The sequence below is a fragment of the Sciurus vulgaris genome (genome assembly GCF_902686455.1).
Source record: "Sciurus vulgaris genome assembly, chromosome: 11".
NCBI classification, from domain to species: domain Eukaryota; kingdom Metazoa; phylum Chordata; class Mammalia; order Rodentia; family Sciuridae; genus Sciurus; species Sciurus vulgaris.
The window spans coordinates 101,110,049-101,126,860 of NC_136472.1; positions in this window are offsets into that span (position 1 = coordinate 101,110,049).

Sequence of the window (16,812 nt, forward strand, 5' to 3'; positions counted from 1 at the left end):
TCAAATGTTGAATAATATATTTTGTTTTTTACAATATAATATGCTTCCTCTCAAAAATGTCTTTTAATCTCACTTATTTTCTTAAGCACCCTATATTTAAAGCTCTAGATAGAGAATTCAAGCATTAATTGTTCAATTTTAGTCTATAGTTTGAAGTTGTGGTTCTGAGCCCCTCACAGTTCTATAGCCCCACTACCTATTGATAAACTCTGAAAAGACACAGGTCACTGTGTCACATTGTCTTTTTGCATACCTAATAGCTCAGCTGAGAGTATGATGTACAAGGATGTAAAAGAAATATAGCACATACTTGCAGATTTATCTTTAATGTAGAAAAGCAATTCTATGGATAAAAACAAGTTTTAAACCAAAGAATACAATGGTGACTTGTCTCTAAAATGAAAGTGGCTTAATTAAAAAAAAAAAGAATTCTTAGAAAACTTGACTTCAGTAAGCATAGTATATTGTTTTAAATTATTGATGTGTGCTGAGGATAGTTATACAGTGCAGGTGGTATATTCATCTTAGAGATTCCACCCAAGAAAAAGTCACCAATGAGATATTAAAGAGAATTGAAAAGAGTCAGTTCTTGAAGTACTCACTTAAATCAATTTAAGCCAACTATAACTCAAGGGAGCATCTAAGGAAGTATGGAATAGGTTGGAAAACATCATATGTCTTAATCAATAAATAATATATCTTGAGTCAAGAACAAAAAGTGTGTTCTGGGTATTTTCATACATTTAGCCATAAGAAATATATAAAGGCAAAGCAAAGAAAAACCTTGAAGCTGATTCCCTTTCTGTCAAGACATATTTAAAATGTACTGCACAGTACGATTAAGTAGTTAAATTTAATAGAGTATAAATTGCTGCTCCCATAAAATAATTTTTCTTAGCTCGTATTGATTCACTAACACCTCATTGAGTGGGTGCGTGTTTTGCAAGGTGTTTTTGGTAGTCTTATTGATTCCCTGAAATCTGAGAGGGTGGGAAGCACAGAAATGATTTTGATTTTTTTGTTACAAAGTCAGTTATGATCAAATTTAAAACTCAAAGGTATTCTCTGTTTTTAAACCATTCCCCTGTAATAATGCTCCTCTAAGGAGTCAAAAGGATCTAACTGGGTTCCAAGCTTCATTAATGAAAAGGAAAAAAGATGATGGCCTCTTTCCTCTCTAGGATAATGAGATGAAAACTACAGAAATGTGTTCAAATCTGTGTGATACACTTAAAGAAAGACTAAAGAAAAATTGCTAATGCAATAAGATAATGTGACCAAAATACTGAGAGGGGAGGAATAATCTGTGTATGTTGTTGTTTATTTGTTTATGCATGATTAGTGTCTTTGTGCTTGGAAGACTGCCAGATGAAAGAGGGATTAGACCTCAAAGGTATGAGTGTAACCTATAGGGAAACTGAATCAATAGGAAAATAATTTCAGCACTTAAAAGATGGACTAAAAAGACAGAGAAGATGAGTTTCATGAGATGTGCTGAAGCTGAAAGTTCATCTGTAAAGCAAGATACAATAAGATTGTAGGAGAAATAAGCATCAGTTTAGAATATAAATTTTATGAATTCACCTAAGCCAGACTTCACGATGTACTTAAAGCTTATGTATGTTTCCTTATTTTAAAAATTAAGTCATTTGTTTTTTCATAAGAGAAAATATGTATTTTTCAAAGGGGAATTAGTCTATTATTTTAAAATTTTAGACAAAACAATTATAATAGAAAAAAATTCTTTTGATCACTCTACTTTTGCAACGTACTATATGCTAACATGTTAGTGTTTCCTGATTTTATATTCATTTCAAATTGTTAAAACTCTTTAAAACAGTACATTTTGAATTATTATATAAAAGTTTTATTTCTATATTACTACATGTTTTAATGATGTTAAATGTTTTATAAATAATTTATTGTTCACTTTCTTATTGCTGCATATTTAAGAATTGGAAGCTTCATGTTACAAGTAATACTGAGATAAAAACATTAGTGCATATGGATTCCCACAGATATTGGATTACTTTTTTACAATGACTTCCCAGAAATAGTCTTAATAAGTCACATGGCACGGAGTTTAAGGCTCATTGTACACAGTGCCAATTTGCTTTCCAAAAGTGCTGCATCTTTTTATTCAGGCTTCGATTTGATTTTAATTTCAGAAATGTATTGACTATCTTACTGATGTGTTTTTATAAAGTGCTTTTTACACTTGAGTTATAAGCTATTCTTTCATAATCTTTTCAAATATGACATTCTGTATTCACACCAAGAGAAGTATGGCATAATTACTTTTAAATTTACCTATCTGAAACTTAAGCAAAATGTAACTGACCTTTATAAAGATGAATACAGCAATGATATTGTATTACTGCTCTGGCCTTGTTCAGTGCTCAAGGTTTCCTATTTACTGTCAGTGCCACAGGTTTCTCACCTCTCCTGTCTAGTTCCCCATCTTTCCCACTATAGGGGTTAGGTTTTTTCTGGGTCACCCACTGGGGAGCCAGCTTAACTCTGTATCACTAGGTACCTTTATCTTGTTAAACGATCACAGAAGTAACCAACTATAAAGAGAGAGTTCTTGCTAAGCAATACTAATGATAATGATATTAATTATAAATAATAATAATGTATTCCTATAATAATAATATATTCTGATGATTTTTATGTGCCAGATGCCATGTCAACAATATGTAAATTGTCTCATCTAATTTTAACACAAATCTGTATACTCCAGTAACCCATCCCCTGCTCCAGACATTAAAGCTTAAAAAGAAATTTTCCTAAGGTAGCACTAAGGATAAATGCAAGAACTAGGATTCAAATGCATGTCCTTTACTATCCCAGAGGTATGTTCCTAGTGAAGTTCCATCTACTTTTTAAAAATTATATGATCATAAAATTAAGCACACCAGGCCTTAATTATTTTGAGGAACTACACATGGTTTATCTTTATTACCTATAGAAGCCAAGTTAAGTAAAACTCGTTCTTTTCGTAGTTCTTTGTACTTGATCTGAAGTAGCATTGATCCTAAATAAATATTGATTTTGTTTTCATTAGTAATCTCATATCACAGGCTACGATCTTCTTTCTAAATTGCTTAATCTATACCTTTAGACTCATTTTATAGCCTCTACTCCCAATTTAATTACACTAGCTCTCTTAACATAGATTATCCTCAACTTTCATTTGATTTGACCCTCAATTCCCACTGTTTTTCTTTCAACTACAAATACCGTTTCCATTTTATTCTGTTCTTGTAAGGAAATTGGAGCATTGTTTTGTCTTTATGGAGGTAGAGTATAGTTTCTTTTTCTTTTCTTCTTTTCTGTTTGACTTTGTAATCAATCCTACAGGATGGGACTCCATTTCAATGGCAGAGTGCTTGCCTACCATGCATGAGGCACTAGGTTGAATTCCTAATACTGGAAAAATAAACAATCAAGTCTACCACTTGCATTTGTCGAACACATATGAAAATGATCATGAGGTTTCACATTTAAAACAGAAGAGGAAGATTATAAAAAAGAGTAATGGAATGATTTTTTCTGAAATAATTTCTTGGAATTGTATAAGTAATTATGCCAATTTGTCAATGAGATTTTATTGACACATTGCATTTTCCAAAGGGCTAAACTTATAATGCATAGGAAATTAAACATAAGAAAAAGTTGGTCCCAGGACTGGACATGGTGGCACATGACTGTAATCCCATCAACTACAGATGCTGGGGCAGGAGGATCAAGAGTTCAAAGCCAGCCTCAGCAATTTAGCAAGTTCTAAAAAGCAGCTCAGTGAGACTCTGTCTCTAAATAAAGCATAAAAAAAAGACTGGGGATGTGGCTCAATGGGTAAGTGCCCCTGGATTCAATCTCTGGTACCCACCCAAAAAATTTGGTCTCAAAAATGAAAACATGAGCCACACATGGTAGTACACACTTGTAATCCTAGCAACTTGGGAGGCTGAGACAGGAAGATCATGAGTTCAAAGCCAACCTCAGCAACTTAGTGAGGCCCTAAGCAACTCAGTGAGACCCTGTCACTAATAAAATATAAAAAAGGATTGGGGACGTGGCACATGGTTAAGCACCCCTAGATTTAATCTCCAATACGAAAAAAAAGAAGAAAGAAAGAAAGAAAGAAAGAAAGAAAGAAAGAAAGAAAGAAAACAAAAGAAAACATAACCAGAAGTTAATAAAGATATTTTCCTGATGAACTGGCAAAATTAATACAAAATTCAAATTTGGCAGAACTTTTTCACGCAGAATCAGAAAGTTTAGGCATTCTAAGATGGTAGTCTGCCTGAGGTGATTAGATGTCACTAACTAAAGATATTAGTTTTCATTCTCTATCTTCTTCTCCCTTTACATAAACTTAGAAAAATGTGTAAGGTAATTGTTTTTCATCATTATATGTGATCAACACAAGACAGTAATTCTTGGAAGAAAGAAGTTTCCAGATGTGAGTCCTGGGAATATTTCAGTACTTTGCCTTGGAATTGTCTCCAGAATATAGTCTAGTGAGATGGAGATCAAGCAGAGCATGGAAGTCAAGTGAAATTCTGGAGGCAAAGAGTTCAGAGCAGTTGAAACAGCAGTAAACAGAAAGTTATTAGAGAGTAGGGAGATACACTGATGGGAAAGAGTGACAGAAATCCAAGTGAGGGAGTGTGCTGAGTCCTTGAATGAGATGACCCAAAGCTTTCAAGGAAGAGAGCACAGAAGTGAAATAGTACCAAAACTTTTGGAACTCTGGTCCAGTTAAAGATGAAGGTTATCTATAAAACACATCATGAAGATACCAGGCATTTAGTACTGCAGTAGTGATTAAGGGGATAATTACAGTACTAAAAATCTATATTAGGAGACAGGTCTTCAGTTAATGACCTCAATTTCCACCTTAAACAGCCAGCAACATAAGAGCAAATGAAATCCAAACAAAGTAGAGGGAAGAAAAATAATAATAAAAAAATAGAGTGGAAAGTAATGAATTAGAAAACAACTACGTAAGTGAACCCCAAACTAGTTCATTAACAAAAAGTAAAATAAAATTGAAACACCACTTACCAGACTGATAAGAAAAAATGATAAAAGGAATAAACTCTCAACAACAGGAATGAGATAACATCATTATAAATATTTTGAATATTAAAATGATAAGGGATATTATAAAGATTTTATACCAATGAATTCAACAATTTAGTTGAAATGTAAAGGTAACTTAAAAGATAAAAATTGAAATTCTTAAATTTAAAAACCAATGAGAATGCTGAGGACAGGGAAAGATGCACAGTAACTGGAACTCTAATGCATCCTTAGTTGAAATGCACATATGTAGTTACTTTGTAGTTAAATATCCACTTTCCATAGGACCCATTAATATCTCTCTCCTGCACTCACCCAAGAGAAATGAAAGCATGTATCCATGAAATGACTTGCACAAGAATGCCCACAGAAGCCTTTTTCCTAATAATCAAGAATTGCAAATAAACACACTCTCCATTAACAGGTGACTGGATGAACAAAGCATGGCAAATTTATATAATAGAATACTAATAAGAAATAAAAAAGGAACAAACAACAGACACAGGAAACAACACAGCTGACTCTCAAAAACGTATTGAGCAAAAGAAGCTAGATGCAAATAATATACTGTATAATCAATTTATGCAAAGTTCAGGACAGGTAAAACTAACCCCATCATAGCAGCAAATCTAATGTTTAGAGAGGAGTACAATTAACTTAAAATGAACAGTTTTGGAGAGATGAAATGTATTTCATGTCTAGATTGTAGTGTCAATTAGATATAGACATTTGTCAAAACTCATAAAAACAGAATTAATAAAAATCAAGAAAAGGAATCTGTAATAGCTTAAATATTCATAGAAAGAAGAAAAATTCTTTATTGTTTGTATAGTGTGTGTAATTCCTGAAAATATGCACCTGAGTTTTTCAGTTTTTCTGTTTCTGTGACAAAATACCTGGAATAAATAACTTAAAGGAAGAAAAAGTTTATTTTGACTCATGGTTTTAGAGGTTTCACTCCATGGTCAGTCGACTCTGTTGTTTTGGGGCCAGTAATGAGCAGAACATCATGGCAAAGCATGTGTGGTGGAGCAAACTTGCTCACCTCACAATGAAGCAAAGAAAAAGGTTCCAGGGGAACATGACCTACATTCCTTCCACCAACCCACATTCTGGAGGTTCTACCACTTCCCCATAGCATCAAAGGCTGACCAAAAGCTCTTATATGAACCTCTGAGAGATGTTTAAGAAACAAGATGTAACAACCACCTCACCAAATTAGGTTTTCAAAAGAATTCAAAGACCATTGCTTTAGAATATATAAATATATATATATATTATACAATATAATACAATAATATATATATTATACAATATAATTCAATATATAATACAATGTATATACAATACACAATTATATATATATATATATACACAATGTAATACTAGTCATCTGAACTACCAATATTATCAACATTTGCCCCCATTCTTTATGAAGCTCTGATGAGTTCCACTAGCTGCTATAGAATCTGAACCAAAATGGGAATAGATTCTTCCTTCTATCATTTAGAGTCCAGTGGTATGCATATAAATAATTATAATATGAAAAAAGTCATAATCTCTCCTAATAGAAACAATAAATTGTGAAATTTCATGAGAAATAATCCACCCCTTACTGAATCTATTTGGTTTGCATTTTTCAAGTTTCTAGTATGTCATATATCTAATAATCTCAAAGAATTCATACCTTACAACACGCAAAGTGGTTTTGTATAAAGCAGTGTTCATTTATAATTCGCTTCTTCCAGGAAAAATGGGTAAGTCCAATTTAGGCAGTTGTCAAGAACTTTGATTTCATTTTAAAACAACTTTTTTCCCATTTCTTTAAATGGATTTTTATAGAAAAATAACCTGTGATTTGTTTAATAGATCAAGCATAATTCTTAACTTTTAAGTTTTAAGTAGTACTACAAGGTACATAGCATTCAATCTCTCACCATAAGACACCATCCAAAGACCATATTTCAAATGTAGGCACAGCTCCCTCATACTTTTGCCTGCAATGCAGCTTCCTATACTCAGGGGAACTTTCAAATACAGAGTGTGAATATATGGGAGCAGAAAAGGACAACTTTAAATATCACCCTGATGGGCTGGGAAGGAAATACGGCATGACAATGTTAATACAGTGTGAGAGTTCAGACAGCCTGCTGAGTGACTTTCCTTTTCTTATAGGAATCTGTCAGCAGACATTCAGAACACTGATCATGCATTCCATGCAGATTTAAGGCTCAACAAAGCAGATGAGTAAATCAGGAGTGTGCCTTATATACGCTTTCTGAAGACAAAACTGCCTTCCAGAAGTCAGTGTAGAGTATTATAAACACTTCCCACTTTTCACTTAGTAACTACCCTCAGAGGACACTTACTAGAGCTTAACATCATCACACACCTGCTAAAAATAGAACACCAGTTCAATAAGTCTAAGCATTCTTTAGAATTCCAACATTAATAAATTCCTCTGTAAATATTAATTGTAAAATCTTTGTTTTCATTAACTTATTCATCCTATATTAAATAGTGTCACTACTTCATCTTTTCCTAAAAAAGAGTGGTTGGCTGATAACAGTACATTTAAAAAGCTAATACTGTTTTCTGCAGGCCAATAACCAATAGTAACGAACTAGTTTGTTGGCATTGACATCATTCATATGGTCTCAATGGTGACTTTTCTAAGGATGGGTGTAACAAATTTGGGAGAAGAAAAAATTCTCACTTTAAATCTGACCTACACACTAAGCATAACAATCATTTCATATTTTCAATTCTTATAGACAAGATGTATTTGAAAATAATTGGATATTAATATAAAAAGAATAAGATTCTCCCTTTGGAGGTTGCAATATCAAAGAATAATGAAATCATGAATCACATCACCATGTGAGTTATTTGGTGTTGAAGTAGATGAGGTGAAGACTGTGAAAGGCAATTGTATGGAAGTGAGTCTGCAGTAGTCTTGCATTAGGGCACATATTACAAACTGTCAGAGAGGCCAGAAAGAATATCTGATTCTCAAATCTGTAAGACAAAGGAAAAATCATTTATGAGGCAAAAATACACTGTCTACTAAACATAAGCATAAAGTTATTTTAAAGTCAATTCTATCTACTATCATAAGGTCAATTGTATGATTATATAGATACAAATATATTAAATATTAAAATAAAAGTTAAATTTCTACTGGGTGTGGTGGTGCATGCCTATAATGCCAGTGGCTCAGGAGGCTGAGGCAGGAGGATCTTGAGACCAAAGCCAGTCTCAGTAAAAACAAGAGACACCAAGCAACTCAGTGAGACCCTGTCTCTAAATAAAATACAAAATAAAGCTGGGGGTGAGACTCAGTGGTCAAGTGCCCCTGAGTTCAATTCCTGGTACCAAAAAAAAAAAAAAAAAAAGTTAAATCTCTAACCTATCTACATATGTTCATCCATTTTTCCTCAAGTCTGAAAGTGTCAGTATGAAACATAATTGGTAGCACTTGATGTGTTCATAATTGTTTTAACTTAATAATTTAAATATTATCATGCAAAGGAACATAGAGAAATATACAAAATTAAATGTTAGTGTTTTAACATCATTTTCTTCTAATGCTCCATTCCAGATTCTAGATTTGAAAAAGAAAGGAAGGGAAGAGAAGAGAAGGGAAGGGAAGGGGAGGAGAGGGGAGGAGAGAAGAGGGAAAAGGAGGGGAGAGGAAGGAGGGAAGGAAAGAAAGAAATGCAATCTAGAGTGCCTGAATTTCTAGACTAGGACTTTTTCAAACTCACCAGCAGACAAAAAAGAAGGCAATGAAGTCTTAGAATTGATGCAAGCAATGTGACTTTAAGCCCCTTATGTTTTACTCATGTTTGGTTAATCAAAACAGCAAGAGATATTAAGATCGTGTAAAACTGCACATTTTCATGCATTATGAAATCAATCATTAATTATGACATGCCCACATTTGAACCATCTCAGATTCTGCCTACTGTGCTTTTAGACAGTCAATCATTTCCCTCCAACATCAAGTTAAAGGTGATGTTCAAGCTGACAAACTAAGTCAACTATAGAGATAATTTTTGCGAATTCAAATTAGTGTTGGTGTTTGTCTTTTTTTTCTTATGTTATCATGAAATTTATTACTGTACAATACAATCTATATAGCCCACAGCATTTTATTTATGAGATAATGGTATCCTGAGCATCTCAGGTACTGTGCATTAATGATACATTTGTGATATTTAATGCAAAAAGAGTTATAAATAATTACAGTGAAAGTGAAATAAGATGGCTAATAAAACATTTAAAGTATTTCAGAAAACATATTTTACTGTGTTTGACTTTCACCTATGGAAAAAAAACTAAATTCTGTGTAAATAATTGATAGAATGAGTACAATGTACAATATCACACAATTGTCTTCCTATATGTTTACCTATGTGTGTTTATTTTATTTTCTCCTTGGAGAGTTCTTCAATGTCACTGCAAATTGCTTTCACATTAACCTATAGGAATTCACCTCCAAATCTCGGGGCTTTCTAGGAGAGAACTTGTAAGTGAAAATCAGTTCTGCTCCAGTTTATGAAATGGCATGCATGTGTGTATATGTGAGAGAGTTCTCATTAAGTACAACAATTCATAGGCTGCAGGGAAATAAAGATTATCCAGTTGCTTCTTTTTCACAATAAGAACATTCTTGGATTGATTAAACACTTTGCTTTCCATTTTTATGTACAAATTTTTCATCTGTGATGCATACCTGCTTATCACGTTTTGAGGATTTCCTTTACATTGAAATCTTAGTTATCGATGTTTTAGTCTTCAGTAATTTATGTAAAACTTCAGAGTGCTCAAAGATCAAATTTACATTATGGGCAATTAAAAATTTCCCACTGATTCCTTTACATAGAGGCAATTTAAGTGTCAAATGAAAATTTGGGCTATCATTCTTAAGTAGATGTGTTAGATAATCTAGACAACCATCAGCAATTCTCCCACAGAGGTGGAAATGAGACAAATTATACCTTCATTGAGATGAAAACCAGGGGATGTATCCTGTCTACAGAAGCCAAATAGAAGCATGGGAGATTTATGAGGAAATCTGCTCTATTAATACCAGGGAAATACAGTGGGGACTCTTTTTGATCTGGTTTTTAATCATTCCAAATCCATAGTTGGATTTTTTTTCCTACTAATGTAACAAAATATGTCCCTGTCTAATCATAATTCAGGAGTAAATTAGGTTTGACATATCTGTTTCTAGTTTCCTGGCATGGAGGGGTATTAAAATATTAACCACTTGCCGAGGTTTGAGGATGAGGCATATTCCCTGCTCTCTGCTGCATTCTTTCTCTTAGCATGGGAAGAAGCAATTCACTGTAGTTAGGCTATATTTAATGAATCTTTCTGTTGTTCAGTCCAGGAAGGTTGTTTTCTTTCTTTGGCCATGTTTTCCTGTAGTTCTTGAGTTTAGACTGATGGAGAGTTCAATGGAACACTTACACTATCAATCCAATTTCAGGACTACTTTACAAGAAGAGGCATTAAGACATACCTATTCCCGTATTCAAGGAATTCTATGAAGCTACGTTTGTTAGAAATACCTTGAGTTGAAATTACATAAAGTGTTATTTGATAGTGGGATTTTTTTACAGCAAAACAAGCATATTTAAATTCGATCATGACCCAACCAATACTCTTAAACTGTCAGGTTTTCAGAAGAGATAAGTCTAGGAAGTAACTGAAAACAGTCAAGTCAACTTTTATATTGCCTGGTGATTTGGCCACAAAATCTTCTATATGTTAATTTCTTTTTCCTTTGCTATTTTTTTTTTTAAACAAACCTCTAAAGCAAAGTCAGCAAAACTATCTTCCATGTTTCCAGGCTGTAATCTTATGTTCTAATAGATGAACAAGCCAATCACACATGGGGTAATGTGAAAGCATGTTCAACAAAGAAACACAGTATTTTTAATATTGGTTCCAGATCTGCCCAAGTGAAAAACTCTTAGCCTTCTCAGGGTGAAACAACAGGCCTCAGATATTACCTGAGAAGCAAAAGGGATATCAAAAGATAAAGACAGATATCTGTAAATTAATATTTTGGCTCACCATAACCCATACTTAATGAGGTAATTGCTGGGGCTAACGGTAGAGATTTTGGTTTGAATAACACTCCATTGATTTAAAAGCTATCTAAGTGAGCAGAGTGGACATAATGTCAAGGGTCCTTTCAGGAATGTTTAACCAGGTCTATTGGCAAAGCAAGGATCAGCGAGCAAGCTTCCTGCAAGTTGACTGACAGTCTACAGAGTGTGAGAATAAAGAGATATAGGGACAGGAAGCCAAGACATGGGTTCAGTCTGACAGAGAAAGTGTTCCTCTCCCTCCTCACATCTCTTCCACCTCTGTCCCCTCCCTCTTTCTCTGCTGCCTTCTTTAATTCCTTTCTTCCTTCCTTGGGATAGCAGTATACCCTCCTCCACAGAAATGGAAAAAATGAATTGCAGATCTGCTAATCATTTCCTTCCCATTCAAGCACCATCAAGAAGTTGTGAATTGACCATGGCTATAAAATCTCATGCTACTGTGAAATCATTTGTGAGTGAAAAATAATCTGATCAGTTCACATAGATCAAAAACAAGTGGGCTTGGGAAGTTTGCTTCTCCATTCCTTTATTAAATATTTGCTGAGCATCTACTTAGGATCTAACACATTTAACAATGACAAATATAGACAATCAATGAAATGGAAATTACAATTCCAGTAGTTGGAGATGGGTCAATTACAATTCTGGTGTAAGAAATTTCCCTTTTGTACTTCACAAATCTTCATTCATTTAATTATTAAGAACACATGCACAGACAGACTCATAGACACACACACACACACACACACACACACACACACACACAGGACACTCAAGAGTAGTTCAACTATTTGCTCTATTTTAAGAGCCAGGAGTGGCAGTGTTCAACCCATAAGTAACTTTCCCAACATCTCACAGTCAGTAAGTGACAGAGCTGTGATGTGGATCAGCCAGTAAGTGGCAGAGCTGTGATGTGGACAGTCAGCCTTCATAGTTTGTGCAGTTAATCATGCTACACTTTACTGGTGATTAAGAATCTTTGCCTAAATAGAGCCTAATGATAAAGTTTTTAGTATAAGACTAAGAGAAAGAAAGAAAGAATGAAGATCCTTATGGTTGAATCCCTTGTTAGATGACCCTTTCTGGTCTCTGGTCTACTTTCATGGATATCAGACACTGCTTTACACATGTAGAACCGAAAATCTAAACAGTTTTAGATTTGGAAGTATAATCAGGATTTCACATCTTTTCATCTCCACTGCTTCAATTTTAAATTCCTATTTAATGAAAACAGTGTAGATATTAGGCCCACCAAAGATAAGTATAATCTTACAAAGAGAATTTGGATTTAAAATAAAATGTATTAAGAGATAATGGTTTCTTGAATGAGAAACCATTGTCTCTGCATTCAGTCTAATCAGATAGCAATGTCTTTAGCAATGACACAATAACAGTTTATCTTTGTTCTGAAATCTGGTGGACTCATAAGGCAGACAATTTCTTTGAAGAAGGCCTGGCTCAAGAATGTTCATTTACTCTTGTTTAAAAAAAAATGAAATTTTGTTTCTTCCCTTTATATGAAGACCTACCATTTTGCCTCAACCTATCCTAAGAAGTAGACCAGAGCAATTTCTGAAAACATATTCTATAAATATTAAGATTTTATTTTATTTTTTGGATTTTATTGTTATAAAGTAATTTTCAAATCTCAAAATTTAATATCTTCAAGTCTGAGGATATGAGAGGCATTTTAATTTTAAAAAAGGTACCTTATGGAAACGTTTCAATTATAATTTTAAAATTATTCCATTTTAACTTGGAGTAGCATTTGTTATGATCAGAGACATGTTTGGTGACACTCAAAAGATTTCTGCCTTTGGAGAAGCTATTGAAAATCATTCAATTAGAATGGAAACAGAAAAGAGAAACTGCTGTGCTATATAAAATACCTAAAACTCTGCACAAATGGTCAATGTTTCCAAAATAGACCAGGAATGAAAACAGTTTTATACAAATATTGTTTTATTATGTATTTTTATATGTTTTGAATTTTTATATAGTTAACTATTTAATGCATGTGATAACTTGCAGGGTTACATATTTGAGTAATTATCCATCGTAGTAATATTTTAGGGGAAATGAATTAATTGCTAACTAGGGAAAGGCATTCAAGGACAAGGTATACTTTCAATTTTTGTTTACCTCAGACTGTATTGCAAATTCACATATTATCATATTTGATTATTGCCTCTTTTCTAACATAACCTAAATTTTTGTATCTCTATGCCTCTGCTGGTAATCCTTCAACAGGTATACTGTAGTAGGTGCCTGGTACATCCACTCTGAATCCCTTTTCCAGTTGGTACAGATGTCCTCAGCTGCTGTTAGAACTGCAATTCATGCCTCTCACCTGGGACTTTCTCCAGAGAATTGTCTTGGCTAATAAGAGCCTCCTGGTTATTTTATACTCCAGAGCTCGCAGAGCTAGACTTCACATGGGACCACATCCCTGAAGAACCCCTTTCCCTTTCCTATTCTGCTTCCTTTACTCATTTATAGGTTTTTTTTCCCCCAAGGAGCACCCCTTTAATAAATTATACATACCTGAATCTTTTCCTTTCCAGGGAACCCGACCTGAAATAACCACCATTCCCACTCATTTTCACTTCGTAAGTCACTACTATTCTCCATGTTCCAGCTCAAAGAGATTTCTGTGTAAGTCTTTTAGTACATTCCCTCCACCCTTACATTCCTGGAACAATTAATGTATTTTCTATGTTTCATAATTGAACATACAACATTGATATTAAGCTCACTCGTTATAAGCTTTTTCATCCAAAACCATTTATTGAATGCCTACTAATATGCCAGATACTATTTTAGGCACTAACAGTAGAAAACTGAGTAAGACACACAAGATCTTCTTTAGATGGAGACTATATTCTAGTCAGGGAAGACGTAAATATGAGCAGACACATAATGTACAAGATTAGTTTAAAAAGAATAAATGTAATAATGAAAGCTAAACTAGGTGGTGCAATAACTGTGGAAATTTCTTTAGATGAGTGCTTAGAGAAGTGCTCTCTGGAAAACTAAGCCATAAAGTCATGCTAATGAAAATCTATGAACATTTGAAAGTTCAGCACAGATGTTACACACAATAAAATGTACAACGCCTAAAAATGTGACTTGAATGAACACACTAGTGTTAATTTTTTTTTTTGGCTCAATGATGCTTAAACAAAAATACTTTAACGACAAAAAAGCACTAAAATTATCTTGATGGAAATTTTCACTGAAATATCCATGAAGACTGAGGAGAAGAAAATATCTTCTGGGAAAGAATTTGGCAAATTCTAAAACACCTTGTTAAAATAATCCATACAATTGAATAAAGGAATATTTGGGAATACAAGCATACTTTAAGACACAAATCAGAGCAATTTCTCTGTTATATCGTGTCTCAGATATCTAAGATTCATGCCAATCAGAAATGGAAGATTTTGTCCCATCAATGCACAGGTTTGTTTCAAAAAGATTCAACTTTCCTATTCCTATCAACACATATCAATGGGTGAAATTTTGACTTACTTGTATCCTAAGAGAAACATAGTCAAATGAAAAATGTTAAAAAGTTAGCTCTCTTAGAACCAACAATAACCTGTTAAAGGACAGTTTTAAAAATAAATGCATTCATAGCAGTTGCATAAACATAACAGACATAAGAATAAACCTGACAGGAGATAAGAGATGTATATTTTAAAAATCTACAAACATATATTATTAGATAAATATACATACTGAGATTTATGATCAGGACATGATGTATTTTAAATATGTCTTTTTGCTAAACTTATTTAAAATTTAATGTGAAGTTGATTTCAAAAATGAAGCACAATATACACAAATCCTGATACATGGCATTGAGTTTATCATCAACAAATCTGCACTGAAATTTTGGAAAAGCAAGTTTTTTTGAAAGGAGAAAAATGATGACAGGAAATTTGCTTTTGCACAAAGAAATTAGGAGTGCTGAAAATGGTAAATAAAAGCACAAATACAAACTTGTTTTAAACATCTCTTAACTTGGCTATCAGTTAATACAAATGTAAGGGCAGTGTATTTTAAAGATTCTTACATGGCAGAAGCAAAGTTTTATGCCCATATGTAATGTAGAATGGTAAATACACTATGGTAAGATGCCTGTGTTACATATGAAGTGTTAAAACAACATTTGAATATATTATATAGAATATAATATTGTAGGTTGTGGAATGTTAAGGAAGGATATTACAAAATCCTATGAATGTTTCATGGCTATAATTATCATTGGAGATTTCAATACTTTTCTCTTAATAATCTTTAAACAAACATTTGAAGAATCAACAAAGATATAGAATACCTGAATAATGCTGTCAAACAACATGCATATCATTATAGAATACTACCTTCAAAAACTACATTAAATTACATTCCTTTAAAGTAATATGCAATATTTTCCAAGACAGAACATATTTTGTGGAGAGTTCTATGGTAGAACATGGTTTTTATTTATAGGAAAGTACCAAAACTATTTTCCAGAGAGGCTGTAATAGTTTACATGCAACAATAATGTGTGAATGATCCATTTTCTCTGAATTCCAATGATGATCATTTAGGGTTGTATTTTTATTTATTCATTTGTTTATTTTTATTATACTTTTAACCACAAAATGTGTCTCAAAAATTGAAGTGGATACAACCTACACATAGTACATTTCCTGTTGAAAAGAAATTATACAAGAAATTTAAAATATGAAATTTAAAAAATACATAAATATATGAAAAATAGTCAACATATTTTAAATATTCCACAGATTAAAGAAAGAAGTTACAATCAAAACTAAAAAATGTTGTAAATCACATGAAAGTCAAAACATGACATATTGACACCTGTTGTATGTAGTGAGCAGTGCTTACAGATTAAATTATACTTTTAAATGCTTATATTAGAAAAGAAGAAAATTCTCATATTGATGGTCTTATTGCCTATGTTAAGAAACTAGAAAAATAAAATAAAATTAAGCCCTAAGTAAGCAGAAAGAAGGAAATAATAAACCCCAAATGATGAAATATTAGTAGAAACACAGAAAATCATTGAAACCATAAACTGGTTCTTTGCAAAGGTAATTAACATTTATAAAGTTTAATCATATTAACTGGAATAGAGAGGAGACATGAATTGAAGACACTACAACATTGATACATGTCCCCAAAGCATCAAAAGTTAATATGCAATATTATAAATCATTTATGCCAATAAATTCATGATAAAGATGAATTAACAAATCATTTGCTAAGGGTTTATCAATTTTCTTTACTCTTTCAAAGGACTTTTTGTTTTATCAATTTTTTGAACTGTTTCTCTTGTTTCAGTTTCATTGATTTCAACTCTGATTTTAATTATTTCCTGTCTTACACTACTTTTGGTGTTGATACGTCCTTTTTCTAGAGCTTTGAGATGTTGAGTTTATTATTTGTTGAGTTTTTTATTTATTGAATTTTTATTGTTTTAATGTATGAGCTCAATACAGTGAACTTTCTTCTTAGTACTGCTTTCAGAGTGTCCCAGAATTTTTGATATGTTGCATCATTGTTCTAGTTTACTTCTAAG